Genomic DNA, 14060 nt, shown 5'->3' on the forward strand with positions numbered 1-14060 from the left:
TTCCAATGTGATTTGGAAAGATCGAATGCAAGCCTGTGTAGGCCATTCATTAAAACTGATGTCACTACACAAATGCCTCATCTTTTTTGGGTATTGAATCAGTACCCACATCTCTCTCAGATATTCCAGAGTCCAATGAGCTGGCCACATCCTAATCTGCTTCTCCAGAATCTCTCTGCTTATTGTACTCAGAGAAACACTGTAAACAAACAGCATATGCTTCTGTTCCTTCCCTCCCTTAGTGAAATCACATAATAATGTTCTTCGGAGAAATAGAAGTGACTGAAGCCTCAGCATCAGAGTAACTCTCAGCTGCTTCCCACATTTGGGTAAAAGCCTTTAATGTTTATTAAAGAAGATAAACATTTGTGAAAGAGGAGAAAGCGCACTTCAGAAAGAGACAGAAGACAACTAGTACTATTCAGGGCTGGCCTTAAAACAAAGTACATCAAATTAAATGCTCCTGATGGTTGTACAAACTCGAAGCTAAGACAGCCCTGACTTGACATTATGTGAACAGCAGCAGCAGAGCATCCTTAAAAAAAAAAAAATCCTGAGTTGACCTAAGATGTTTGAGAAGATATAGACCTCAGGATCAGGGAAGGGGGGGAGGGTGGTAAAAAGAATTCACTGAGATGAGGAGCTGCTCAAGAATGTCCTCTTTACTCCTTAAGAGCCCCCAAGGCACATGCAAACCTAGATTATCCACAGTAGCTTCCAGCCTCAGCCAGACTTTGCTTTAGTAAAGGCAGGTGCCCTGAGCCAGAAAGGATGACACTGGTGCACACACCAGGTCAGGAAAAATATTGTCTGTTTCCATCCTCTGTTCTTGGCTCAGCTCGTGAAGTCCTGGGTTGGACATCATTGTTCTGCTTGGCTATTTTCACTAGCAAAGGCAAGGTCTTCTGCCCCAAAAGTCAGATGAGTCTATCTTGATAAGTACCATTGCACTAAGCTAAGTTTAGGTGAAGAGCCCCTTACATTCTTATTTTAAATTATTTAAACCATTATAATCCAATTATTATAACTTTGCTATCACTTTTGTGAGTTACTCAAGATATCCATCCTTTGCATTTGGGGAAATAGCATTTAAGCAGGCCCTACCTCCTGGTCTTTCAACACAGAGCTGGAAATGGAACTGGGATTTCCTGATTCTCTATTTGCCCTTTTGTAGGAACAAGATGAGCAAATAAGTTAGACCTTAGCGATGATTAACCCCTCATTTTATAAAAGAAGACACAAAATGCAGATACTAAGTGCTGTCCAAGGCCAGTGTTAATCATTGCAGTCAGAACAGCTGGGACTCAGCAAACCTGTCTTGACACTCATGTCACTTTGAGCAGCACCTTGTATTGAAAAGAGCAACACAGGGGGGCCTGGGTAGCTCAGTTGGTTAAGCATCTGACTCTTGATTTCAGCTCAAGTCATGATCTCAGGGTCATGAGATTGAGACCCACATTGGGCTCTGCACTGGACGTGAAGCCTGCTTGGGATTCTTTGTCTCCCTGGGACCTGCCCTCTCCCCTTGGCTCTCTCTCTAGAAATAAGGGAGAGGGGGCAGCACTGCTGTGGGGAACTGATACCTCCTTTGTCAGAGTGTTTCCAAGTCTTGCTTTCCAGAGTGGTGAAGCTCACAACCACCAATTCTGAAAGAGGACCTATTTCTGCATAGTCTCTACATGTTACATACAGGCTAGTGAGAGAACAAGTTTCCTTGCTTGAAAGTGACATCATACTTGTCAGGATGGCAAGGAAATTATTTAAAACTTTGGATGTCTGTGTACATGGAGAGAAGAAGAAAGGGGATAGGTAATTGAGGAGGATTTGGGTGATGAAAATATTAGGAATTAGATCCTGAACCCATCCTATAGGCAGCAGGGTTTCATGGGTCAAGGGCAAAGGTGCTCAGTGGGATAAGAGAGGAACCTATGGGGATAAGTAGATCCCAGAAAGGAAAACAAACAAAACACTTTACTTATTCATAACTTTACAGAGCTGCTCAGATTTAAGTGGATTAAAAAGATAGTTTTGTTTCTAACATTAGTTTGAAAGGCACTTCAAAAAGTCATCTATATTGTAATACAATTTTGCTGTATTTGTGACATAGAAAATAATGGCTTTGCGTCTTATTTCATTCACAAATCCGTTTAAATAATAAAGCATGCTATAAAAGGGTTCTACTATACAAGGGTTGTACTATACATGGGTTCTACTATAAACCACACAGGAAAGAAACATTACTTACTATTTTTTTAATACACGAAAAAAGTCTTTGAGATTATGTTTGGAAATAAGGCATTTACTTAAAAAAATAATCCAACATTTCTCATAGAAGTCAGTCAGGCCAAATTGTTTATTGATTGTGTTTCTCCAATTTGCCCTGATTGACATGGGTTCAATATATGACTAATACTAACTTTAGACTCAGAATGAGCTGCTGAAGCCCCAACACAAAGGAATTTACCGTCATTCAGAAGCACTGGAGGTGGGGAGGGAAAAGCAATGTAATGGGAATCAGCACCTGAGATACAACCACTTGAAGAATGCCTGGTCACAGGGAAAGGCAGGGCCAGGGCCGAGCCTTCTGTCCTGAGAACTCTGATAGGCTACACTCTGCTTTGACCTCCCCTGACCTGGCTGCCTCTGGCTGCATGACCCAGGCTTCCTTGCCAGCTCTTTCTGGCATGGCTGCTGTTGGCTACCTCCTGCTCTGGCATGAGCCAGGCTGGTCCTGGCCTGTGAGTGTGCTGTCCCTCTGTCTCTGGCCCTGGCTATCTCACTCAGCCTCTTGTCTTCCCTGACTCCCTTGGGAATGAAAAAGCAGAGGCATACTAAAAGCCTAGAGGGTTTTTTTTTTTCTTACAAATATACACTGGAAAGAGTTCTTTTTCAAAATTAATAAAGAGTCCTCATAAAGGACCTTGTAACATAAAATTATTAAGTGTTCCATACTAAGATCCTATATACATGTCTACTATTTTCCCTTATGAAAATTTGCATTTTCCAGAGTTTGAAGCAAGATTGCATGAAATAAAATCTAATAGGTATAGTCCTGCTAAAGAGAAGGAGATCTAAACCCAGGAGGCAATGAACATTTCTAATAACAGACCAACAAATGGCGGAAACTTAAAGAGAGGTCTGTGGTTTCTACCAAACATGTTAACTTTTTAAGGTTAATTTAAGACTGTGTGGTGATTCTGTGTTAATAATAGCTCAGAAGCTCAGGACTCCATATCTTACTATCAGGCTAGAACTAGCTTAGTGGTGAAACAAGTGTCTGGAAGCACAAACTGATGCCAGACACGATGGATTTCCAATTAAGATGTGAGCCAGTGTGCTCAAAGCCATCTGGGAATTTAAAAAAGCAACTCATGCTAAGTTTCCATATTTACCCTGGTTTCTCTGACAAAGATTTATTTTTCTGCTTTTTTTTTTCATTTTTTTTCATAGAACTAGCAGGTTCTATTTTTTTAAAAAGTCCCTGTATTTTTTTTTTTAAGTTTCACTATGTTAGATATCTCATGTAAGTGGAATCATGCAATATTTGTTCCGACAATCGCTTTATTTCATTTAGCACAATGCCCTCCAGGTTCATCCATGTTGTTGCAAATGGCAGGATTTCCTACTTTTTTGAGGCTGAATAATATTCTATTTTATGTATCTACTACATTTTCTTTATCCATTCATTCATCAGTGGACATTTAGATTGTTTCCATCTCTTGGCTATTATGAATAATGATGTAATGAACACGAGAGGGTAGATATCTCTTTAAAATCCTGATTTCTGGGATGCCTGGGTGGCTTAGTGGTTGAGTGTTTGCCTCTAGCTCAGGGCTTGATCCCAGAGTTCTGGGATCGAGTCCCACATTGGGGTCTCCTTCAGTGAGCTTGTTTCTCCCTCTGCCTATGTCTCTGCCCCTCTTATCTCTCATGAATAAATAAATGTTAAAAGCCTAAAAAAAGTCCTGATTTCTATTCTTTTGGATATATAACCAAAAGTGGTTGCCAGGTGCTAGGGGAGGGGGCAGAGGGAGCTCTTATAGGTACACAAGATGAATAAATTCTAAAGATCTGCTCTGCAACATTGTGCCTACAGTTGATAGTTCTTTTCAGACAGGAAAATAAAAATCAAAAGAAAAATCTGTCTCGGCGACTACATATTTTAATCAGTGCTGAGGGCAATGCTGTAACTGGTGTCTACAATAACATTTTGTAGCACATAAGAAAAAGTAGATGTGTTCAGGAGATTCTGTTTAGAAAAACAGAAACCTGTGTATTTATCAAAATTTCTATTTTAAATGGTTAAAACAAAACAAAAAGTACCGCCAAATAATTTTCCAGCTGAAGAGAGTAACACTTAGCGACTTTTATTGCTTGGCTTTTTAGAATATTTAGTTCCCAGAGATTTCTGGATAGTCAAGTTTTCACTAGAAATTTATAATAGAATTTTCTCTAAACAGAACTAACAATACTACTTAGAGCATTTGACTAATCAACTTAGATAGACACAGATCCCTAGAGCTACTCACAATTTAAAGTCAGGATCACCTGAATTAACTCACCTCAATTTCTGCACTAAGAGCTAAAAAATAGTCTATCTATTTACAAAAAGGAAACCCTCTGTCTTCTTTAAATGATAGAGTCATCTGCTCAGTGGAGTTCATTTAACAGACATTTGCTGAGTGCATCATATATGCCAGACTATGTCTATTCCTTTATAAAAAATAGACAAGCATTAGGTAAACAATTTTTTAAAGATTTTATTTATTTATTAGATGCAGAGAGAAGCACAAGCAGAGGGAATGGCAGGCAGATGGAGAGGGAGAATCAGGCTTCCCACTGAGCAGAGAGCCTGACACAGGGCTCAAGCCCAGGACACTGGGATCATAACCTGAGCCAAAGGCAGACACTTAAACAACTGAGCCACCCCAGCATCCTAAGCATTAGGTAAAATGCTCTTTTTCACATATCTGACAAGAAATAAAAGTTCAGAATTTTTGCATCATTTCTGATTTATTGTCATCTTTTGATTTAATAGATCTTATAGGCTAAACTTAATTATTTTAATATAAATAGCAGGTTTTCCATGTGGATGTAGAGAGTTTATCATAAAACTACACGCACAAATAATAGTGGAAAGGAACTGATAGGTTAATTTCATTACAAAATGGAGTCAGTAAACCAGCGCAATTAATAAATTGGCATATTAATAAGTTTCATGCTATCTTGACAAAGCAAATTATAAGGGATATATCCTCATAGATATTACATGAATGAGTTCATAAATCAACTTAATCTATTGGCTGATGACAGTAAAGTTAACAATAATAATATCCTTAGATCAATATCTATGATACCCAAACCCAAACTGTCATTTTGGTGTACAGTCAATCCTGTATAACTCCTCATTGTGATGAGAGAATTTAACATTAACAACCCACTGAGTTCTCTGGGATACTTCTTTTGTGGCTGTTTCAGGGAAGCCACTGAATCAGGATACAGTGTACTCAAAAAGGAACTACCCCATAGGCCTGCATATAGATCTTTGGAAACTACTTTAATAGATATGCATAATACAGTTTTGTAAATCGTAGTGTAGGGTCTATAATGGACAGTTTGTTTTATTAACTATTGCCTCTTCAAAAAAAACAAACAAAAGGATAACTACTTCAAAGTTATTTTTGGTTGATAATTCTGTCTTTAAACTATTATTAGGAATCAATGTAGCATGATATCTTTTCTACTGATGTGACAAGGAGTCTCTTTTGGATGCAAGACCACACAGCAGTTCAAAACTTGGTGTTCCTGACTTATCACAGGAATCTTACAATGTTGGGATCAACGTTCAGATACACAGATGTATAATTGTCAACTAAAATAATTGTCAAGTTATCTGGAAGAGAAATTTGAGGCTTTTCGACATTTATTATTTTCTAAGGATGATCTTGGTTGGGCCTATGGCTTTCACCTCCTAGAGAAGTTGAATGGCTTCAGGAAAATGTCTTCACATTCTTTGTTTTCTTACAAGTTATCCATTCTAACCTTAGCTCTTCCCCTCAGGAGCCATATGAATGTGTCCTTAATTGGTGACAGAGAAGTTGTTAGCTACTTGCCAGAGATACATTCTTGAATTCTTTGTTACTCAAGTATCTATTAAAAGCTCCATTAAGAGAAACAATGTCCATGGATGATTTTGGAAGGATACACATTTCATTCATTCCTTTATGTTTTATTCTCACTGTATTCCAAACGTCTATGTCAGTCAAGGGGTAGGTATTTCACAATATTTGTTAATTGAATGAATGCATGAAATTTACCACTGGATTAAGCCTCTTAAGAGCTAAGAGATGAAAAGTATAAAATAAAATGAAAAGAGCAACAAGGTGTAGTTCCAGGGGATCCCTGGGTGGCTCAGCAGTTTAGCGCCTGCCTTTGGCCCAGGGTGTGATCTTGGAGTCCCCGCATCGAGTCCCACATTGGGCTCCCTGCAGGGAGCCTGCTTCTCCCTTTGCCTGTGTCTCTGCCTCTCTCTCTCTCTCTCTCTCTCTCTCTCTCTGTGTGTGTCCCTCATGAATAAATAAATAAAATCTTTAAAAAAGATGTATTTCCAGAATATATTGTTTTATTCCCTCTAAAATTGTTCCTGAATTGTGTTTGGTATGATGCCCTGGGATTGTACTGAGAATGTCTTTATCAATCCTCCTGTGGAACTCATGTTATTAGAAACCACACCCTCTACTTCAAGAAACATCTTAGAGGGATGCCTGGGTGGCTCAGCAGTTGGGGGCCTGCCTTCAGCTTGGGTCGTGATCCCGGGATCGGGGATGGAGTCCCCCATCAGGCTCCCTGTGAGGAGCGTGATTCTCCCTCTGCCTGTGTCTCTGACTCTCTCTCTCTCAGTCTGTGTCTCTCATGAATGAATAAATAAATCTTAAAAAAAAAAAAAACCACCTTAGAACATTTATTTTCTGGTTCTAGTATAACAAATAGTCTTGCTCATCTTGAGAAATTAATTTGTTCTATTTTACACATATCATGAATTATATTACCAGATTCCCTTTTCTAATTCCCTGCCATAAAGAAAAATCTGTAGCCTCAAAATGCCAGCATGATTGCATTTTCAATTAATTCAATTTTACTTCTATTTTTTGTCCCATATTTGTTTTTCCATTTTCTTCCTAATATAATTTGTATAAATTTATGATTTATTGGCATATTTGGCAGTTTATTATATATTTCATGGATCCCTTTAAGTTATTTTAAACCCCTTTCACAATAAAATAGGGTATTAGCAAATGAAATATTTTATCCATCAATTAAAGATTAAATTTATCATACAGAAGAATTTGACAATTTATAATCTTTGGTTTTAAAAGTCACTGAGACAAGACAATCTTATGGAGTCTGTTTGCTATTTGTTCTACTGTAAATCTCCTGCCTTCTTCTGGAAAAAGCAACTCTATCTTTTGGAAACTACTTCTCTTTCCACTGCAATCATGCTGTTCTCTGTTTAACTCTGCCTCCTAGAAAGCATTGACACTCCAGGGATGGGCTTCTAAACCCAACTGTTCTACTCAGGCATCCCTTTGATTGTTTCTTGGGAACAGGAATGTAGTATAGGCAGTCTGTCCTATGATGGAATTAAAATGTAAACTTGGGTGCTGTGAGTGATCACATTTCCTGCCTCATGAAGAAAGCCTACCTCCGTGTGCCAAAAAATTGGCACAATGCAGAGACAGCAAGTGAGAGAGAGAGAAAATAAGCAAGAGAGAGGAGCGATCTGGTAACATTCAAATTCTTGATCTATAGTGTCCTGCAACCCAACTGCATCTTTGCTTTTCATGTAGTTTGGATGTTCACTCCTTTACATGTTGTAAGATAACTAATTCTTTTTCTTTTTTTCTATATTGGTTCAAAGTGGGTTTCTGTCACTTTCAGGCAAGAGTTCTTGCCGATGTATGTTGCTTCCAAGCTTCGTTGTGTGGAATCTGGAGCATCAACCTGCTTGTGAAGAAAAGCTTTAACCCCAATCCTAAGTCAGCACCACAGCCTACCTTTGCACAAAGATGTGACTTACTCTTCATTTTGCAAAGGGTATCGCTATCTCTAATTTTTTCTATGTTTTCCTTTTCTCATTTTTTTGTTCTAATTTTCATTTAAAAGAAACTCAGCTATGCCTCTTCTACATCTGGTGTAGAAAACATTTAAATGTTCTTCTGCAAGATACCAGGATGGCAGGTATTTGTCAGTAAATTCAAACTCGGTTTGCTCTCCTGATTTGTCAAAATTTGGACTTAGACAATGGTTACTGTAGATATAGGGACACAATAACTAGCATCCAGATTGTTCTACTTCTATCTGTGTATCAAACCAACAAAATTATACATGCTGGAGTAGGTAAAGTGGAAGGAACATGAACTTTAGTTCATGCAGACCTGGATCCGTGTCTTAGCTTTACAACTTAGCCCAGCTACCCAGTCTCACTCAGGTCCTTCTTAGGTAACTTTGAGAAGATCAGTAGCATCTACTCTAGAAAGCTGTTAGATAAAATACGTGTGAAGCCCCAGTACAGTGTCAACATATAATAAGTGGGAGTGAAAAGCCATTTCCAGGCTGGAAACACAATAGACCTTTAGAGAGATTACATCTTCTATACTGGCTCAGATTGTCATTAGTTTCAGTCAAACCTGAGGAAGGTTTGACATTTTATTTTATTTGGTCAGTGAAATCAGAATCGCCTTAAGGAGTGATGCCAGCTATCAACAGCTAAAATCTGTAAGTATCTTCAGAAAATAATTTTCCGCAATACTTACCATGTCTTTGAAAAACATGATATAATGCTGTTTGGAAGGAATAAGATTGTCTCTCCATTCTACCAACAAAGACGTTTAAAACCACAAAAGTAAATTTTTGTAGTCCACTGTGAGTATAAAGAACATATTTTAAAATGGACTGAGTTAATTTAAATTTAAATGACTATCAATTTTCATACTATTGGCAGTGAAAACAACAAGGAAGATCCTGGGAATTTCTGCTTTAACCAATACAGAAAGAAGAGAGACTCCTTCCTTTCTTAGCCTCTGGTCTCTTTCACAACCTTGACAGTTAGAGGATTGTTTAACTTATGAAATGCCTTTTATACAATCTGTTCTGGAAGGCATTTTGTTTATGCTTTGACACTGTGCCAGCTTTCACAAATTCCCTCCTTTCTCTTTCTTTGTTTCTTTCATCATTTCTTTCTTTCTTTTTGCACCCTCTCTCACATCTAACAGGAAATACTGGATGTTCTCTGTCTCTGGAGCCCACCTCCCCCCCCCCCCGCCCCCATCCCTGTGGCTCCCCTTTCCACTCTCAAAATTGGCTCCAAGAACAATAGATTGAATAAACATCTATCTATATAATGGTAATAAATTAAATTTTGTGTGTTTGTTGATAATTTTATTGCAAGTACATTATATAAAGAAAAATTTAAAGGATCTTAATCTTCAGCCATAAGCTAGTGGGTCATGGTCATGGCACAATGTATAAGTGTCAGAAATAGGGATCCCTGGGTGGCGCAGCGGTTTGGCGCCTGCCTTTGGCCCAGGGCGCGATCCTGGAGACCTGGGATCGAATCCCACATCGGGCTCCCGGTGCTTGGAGCCTGCTTCTCCCTCTGCCTGTGTCTCTGCCTCTCTCTTTCTCTCCGTGTGACTATCATGAATAAATAAATTTAAAAAAAAAAAAAAAGTGTCAGAAATAGACACTAACCTGTTAATTTACTCAGTTCCCCAAATGTCAGGATGACCCGTAATTCAAGCTAGGTTATGGATTGCAATTCTAATTGTTAAGCAGAGAGATGCACCCTTTTACTGGGATCTGCAGCTAGAGAGATAATGGCATTTTGACAAAGATTGCCAGGTACCACGTTTGCCAGCACTTAGACCTAAGAACAAGGACAACAGAGGAAAAACAGCCAGAGATGGAGAAAAGAGCCTGCTGGTGCAGTCTCTTGCTTCTGTTCACAGCTGTCCTGCAATGAACTGTTCAGATAATTAGCACAATAAATAAATTCCTTCCTCCCACCTTTTTTTTTTTTTTTGGCCTTACCATGGTTTAAGATTGATTTTTAGTCTAACTCTGAGAAAGTTCCAACATGTCCATTACTTTTTCGTTGAAATGCAGTGTCACACAATCGTATTTGTTCTAAGAATATGATTTTTATTTTTTACATCTCCAACCCAACCTCTCCTGGATGGGAAGCTTACCAGTTAGTAAATAGCAGAACTATGATATACTTAGACTATAATATGGAGTAGAGATCACTGTAAAAAAAAAAGTCACTGAATCTGGATATCCAGATTTATTTTCTAGATTTTTTTTCATTCATTATTTCCAATAGTGTTTTATTCTTCCCAACTTGAAAGCACCTAGAAAGAATTGAGAAGACATAACGCCATGGATTATACTTGATTAAATACCAGGAATCCTGCTGTTGCCACATACTCACTTACAATGTCCTAGGCCTTATTTTGTTCAATGACCCTTGAATAAAGGAACAATAAATGCAAAGATCAAACAGAGTCTGCATTAATTTTATATTACTTAAGCTTCTTTTGTCTGGATTTAGCTTAGCATATGTCACACCTGGTGGCCAAGTCACCACATTAATCAACTGTGTACAAGCTTTGTTCCTACCTTGCCAAGGGATTGTGACTTTGCAACTTGCACTCCTGGGAAAATTAGATTTGTCATTCTTTCTCAGTTAACTTACCCATGTAGTTTTGCTATTATAACTTGAATTTTCCAGCCCTAATACCTTTAAAAATAGAATCAAGAATCCCAGGATCCTAATTCTGTCGAATGAGTCACTTTTTATTTCTGCCAACGACCCCTTAGGGAATCAGTCTAAGGTTTAAATCCTACAAGAGTCATGGGTGGATTTCCTAATAGGTTATGCAGAAGGGTGTGGAATCTGTGGTTTAGGAATGAAAAGCAAAAGAGCACCTGCTAGTAACATTCCTCTCCCAACCACCTAACATTTTAGGATTGAGGAGACAGTCTCATGAATAAATATTTATTAAATAAATGCCAACAAATCACTTTACTTTGAACCTTAATTTCTCTCTTGTAGAAATGAAATTTGCTTTCTTTTTAAAAAAATTTTAATTAATTAATTATCTATTTACTTACTTAAAGAGAGTGTGAGCAGGGGGTGGGAAAGGGCAGAGGGGGTGGGAGAGAATCTCAAGCAGACTCTCCACTGAGTGCAGAGCTTGACACATGGGACTATATCTCATGATCCTAAGATTATGATCTGAGCCAAAATCAAGAGCCAGAAACTTAACTGACTGAGCCATCCAAGTTGCTCTAACATCTTATTTTTAAAATAATCTCCTTGCCTTATGTGGGGTTCGAACTCACACCCAAGATCAAGAGTTGCACACTCCACTGACTGAGCCAGCCAGGTGCCCCAGAAATGACAATTCACTTTCTAAGTATGTTTGTAGCAGAGAAAAAGATTTGATGTATTATGTGGGCAGTGTTTAGAAATTAATGCTTAACAAACATGTCTGTTCACCTGGTCCTACTTGCCTGTCCAGTCTTATCTTTCACTATTATCTACCCTCATCTCTCCAAAGTCTATCCTTAACCCTAAATGCCATCTGTTTTTTTGTGAAGTACTTTGTTGCAGATACTGTATAAAATATTTGACATACATTATTTCTTCTACTGCTCTAAGCAACCCCAGAAGATAGGTTCTTTATAATCTTCATTTTACAGATGAGGCAAAGAGGATCCAGAAAGGTCACTGGCTCACCTAAGATTTTAGAACACATCAGTGGGAAATTAGAATTCCAAGCCAAGTATCCAGAATTCAGACCCTAGAACACAGCCTTCCTCACTGGCCACATCTAGTTCCCCCTCAAAAGTGAACACTAATATCTCATCATCAGGACTGTAGTGAAAATGCATAGAAGTCAGTGTCTGCCAAGGTAAAATTAAGTGTAGGGGGAGAAAAGAGTTTGTTTGTATTAAGAAATCAAAACAAGAGGGCTCCTGGATGGCTCAATCAGTTAAGCGTCTGCCTTTGACTGAGGTCACCATCTCGAGGCCCTGGAATCGAGTCCCTCGTTGGGTATTCTGCCCAGAGGGGAGTCTGCTTCCCCTTCTCCCTCTGTGTTTGCTCTCTCTATCTCAAATAAATAAAAAAAATATTTTTTAAAAAAGAAATTAAAACAAAGATAAAAACAGATGTTACTAGGGTGCCTGACTGGTACAGTGAGTTAAGTGTCTGACTCTTGGTTTTGGCTCTAGTTGTGATCTCAAGGTCTTAGACAATAGATATTATGCAGTATTCTCTGTAATATTTCAGGGTGTCAAGCATCCCTGATGCTTGGCTTCCAAAAAGTTCTTATAACCATCCACTATCCTGAAGCAAACCAAAAGTGCCCTTGCTTATTTTCCCAATTTGAGGGGACTGGTTTTGTTTGTTTGTTTGTTGTTTTTTACTAAATTGTAGATTCTGATATGCCTTGTTTTATTAGTTATTAAGGTATAATTGTTGCTGGACCTTCATAGTATTTTGGTCCAAATTTTACATATAAGCAAATACTGCTCTTTCTATCCTAACATTCTTCTCTTTCCCCCAGCCCTGCACAAATCTGGCTAATCCCCACTCATTGTTCAGGTTCCAGTTCATATCCTACTTTCTTAATCTCTCAAACTGGATTTAGGTATTCTATTACAGAGCTTCTTATATCATGTGGTACTGTTAAGAGTTGGAAAGTTCAGTGGTCAGGGCTGGGGTTCCCAGCAGAAAGTAATGGAGTCAGGACAACTAAAACAGCAAAAAAAAAAAAAAAAAAGAAAAGAAAACAGCACTAACATCTTGTTTTGCAGCCTTTGCAGAAATGACTTCTGCAAAATGTCCTAAAATAAGACAATTAACCACAAAGCATTTGTCACTATCATGACCAAGGGGCAGTTAAGACACATACTCCCAGATGTCAGCAAAAAAGACCATCAGCACGTGAACTTTAACCTAATAGGTAGACAGATGCGTGACCAAAGCCCTGAATGGCACAACTAAGCACACCCTGATTGCTGAAGATAGTACTGCAAAAGCTCAGAAAAACCCCTAAACTTAGAAACTCTGAGGGCAGCCCTCTCAGGTCCCCTTCCTCTCCAGGAGATCTGTACTATTGCTCAATCAACTTTGCTTTGCTGCCCACCACTCTTTCTCTGGTCTACCTCTTCATTCTTAAAAGCTACGTGACCAAGAACCACAGGCAGTAAAGGCAGATAAATCCTGCAACAGTACTTGTCTGTTTTTCATATTTGTCATCTTTGCTAGTAGGGTTTTACAAGTATCAAACCTGGCATTATGTGAAGGATACCTCAACAATTTTCAAATTTGATAATTATAAGCCTAGAATTTGACCAAAAGAAATAAATGAATATGGCCTGAAAACTTTAATGTTGAGTTTATTATAAATGATGTTCCATAGCCTCAACTCTTTCTTGTATAATGATCTGAACCCAGATGAAGAATTTAACTTGAAAAAAAGGAAAGTAACTTTATAGATACCATATGTACTATGTTAGGAAAGTGTCTTTCTAGATCAGAAAAAGAACACTCCTGTATAGGGTCTTGAAAACTGAAAATGTCCACCTCATCTTTTTAAAACAATGTCTCCGAAGATAATAATGCTATTTAGTCAAATGGGCTAAATTTATTTGATCAGCATGTCCATTAAAGTGTGTTGGGTGGGGGGTCAACAGACACATTAGAAAATGCTCAACATCATTTGGCATCAGAGAGATACCAATTAAAACCACAATGAGATATCACCTCACACCAGTCAGAATGGCTAAAATTTACAAGTTAGGAAACAACAAATGTTGGCAAGGATGTGAAGAAAGGAGAACACTCTTATACTGTTAGTGGGAATGCAAGCTGGTGCAGCCATTCTGGAAAACAGTATGGAGGTTCCTCAAAAAGTCAAAAATAGAGCTACCCTATGACCCAGCAATTGCACTACTAAGTATTTAGCCCAAAGATGTAAATATAGGGGCAC

This window comes from Canis lupus, chromosome 1 (assembly GCF_003254725.2).
Source record: "Canis lupus dingo isolate Sandy chromosome 1, ASM325472v2, whole genome shotgun sequence".
NCBI classification, from domain to species: domain Eukaryota; kingdom Metazoa; phylum Chordata; class Mammalia; order Carnivora; family Canidae; genus Canis; species Canis lupus.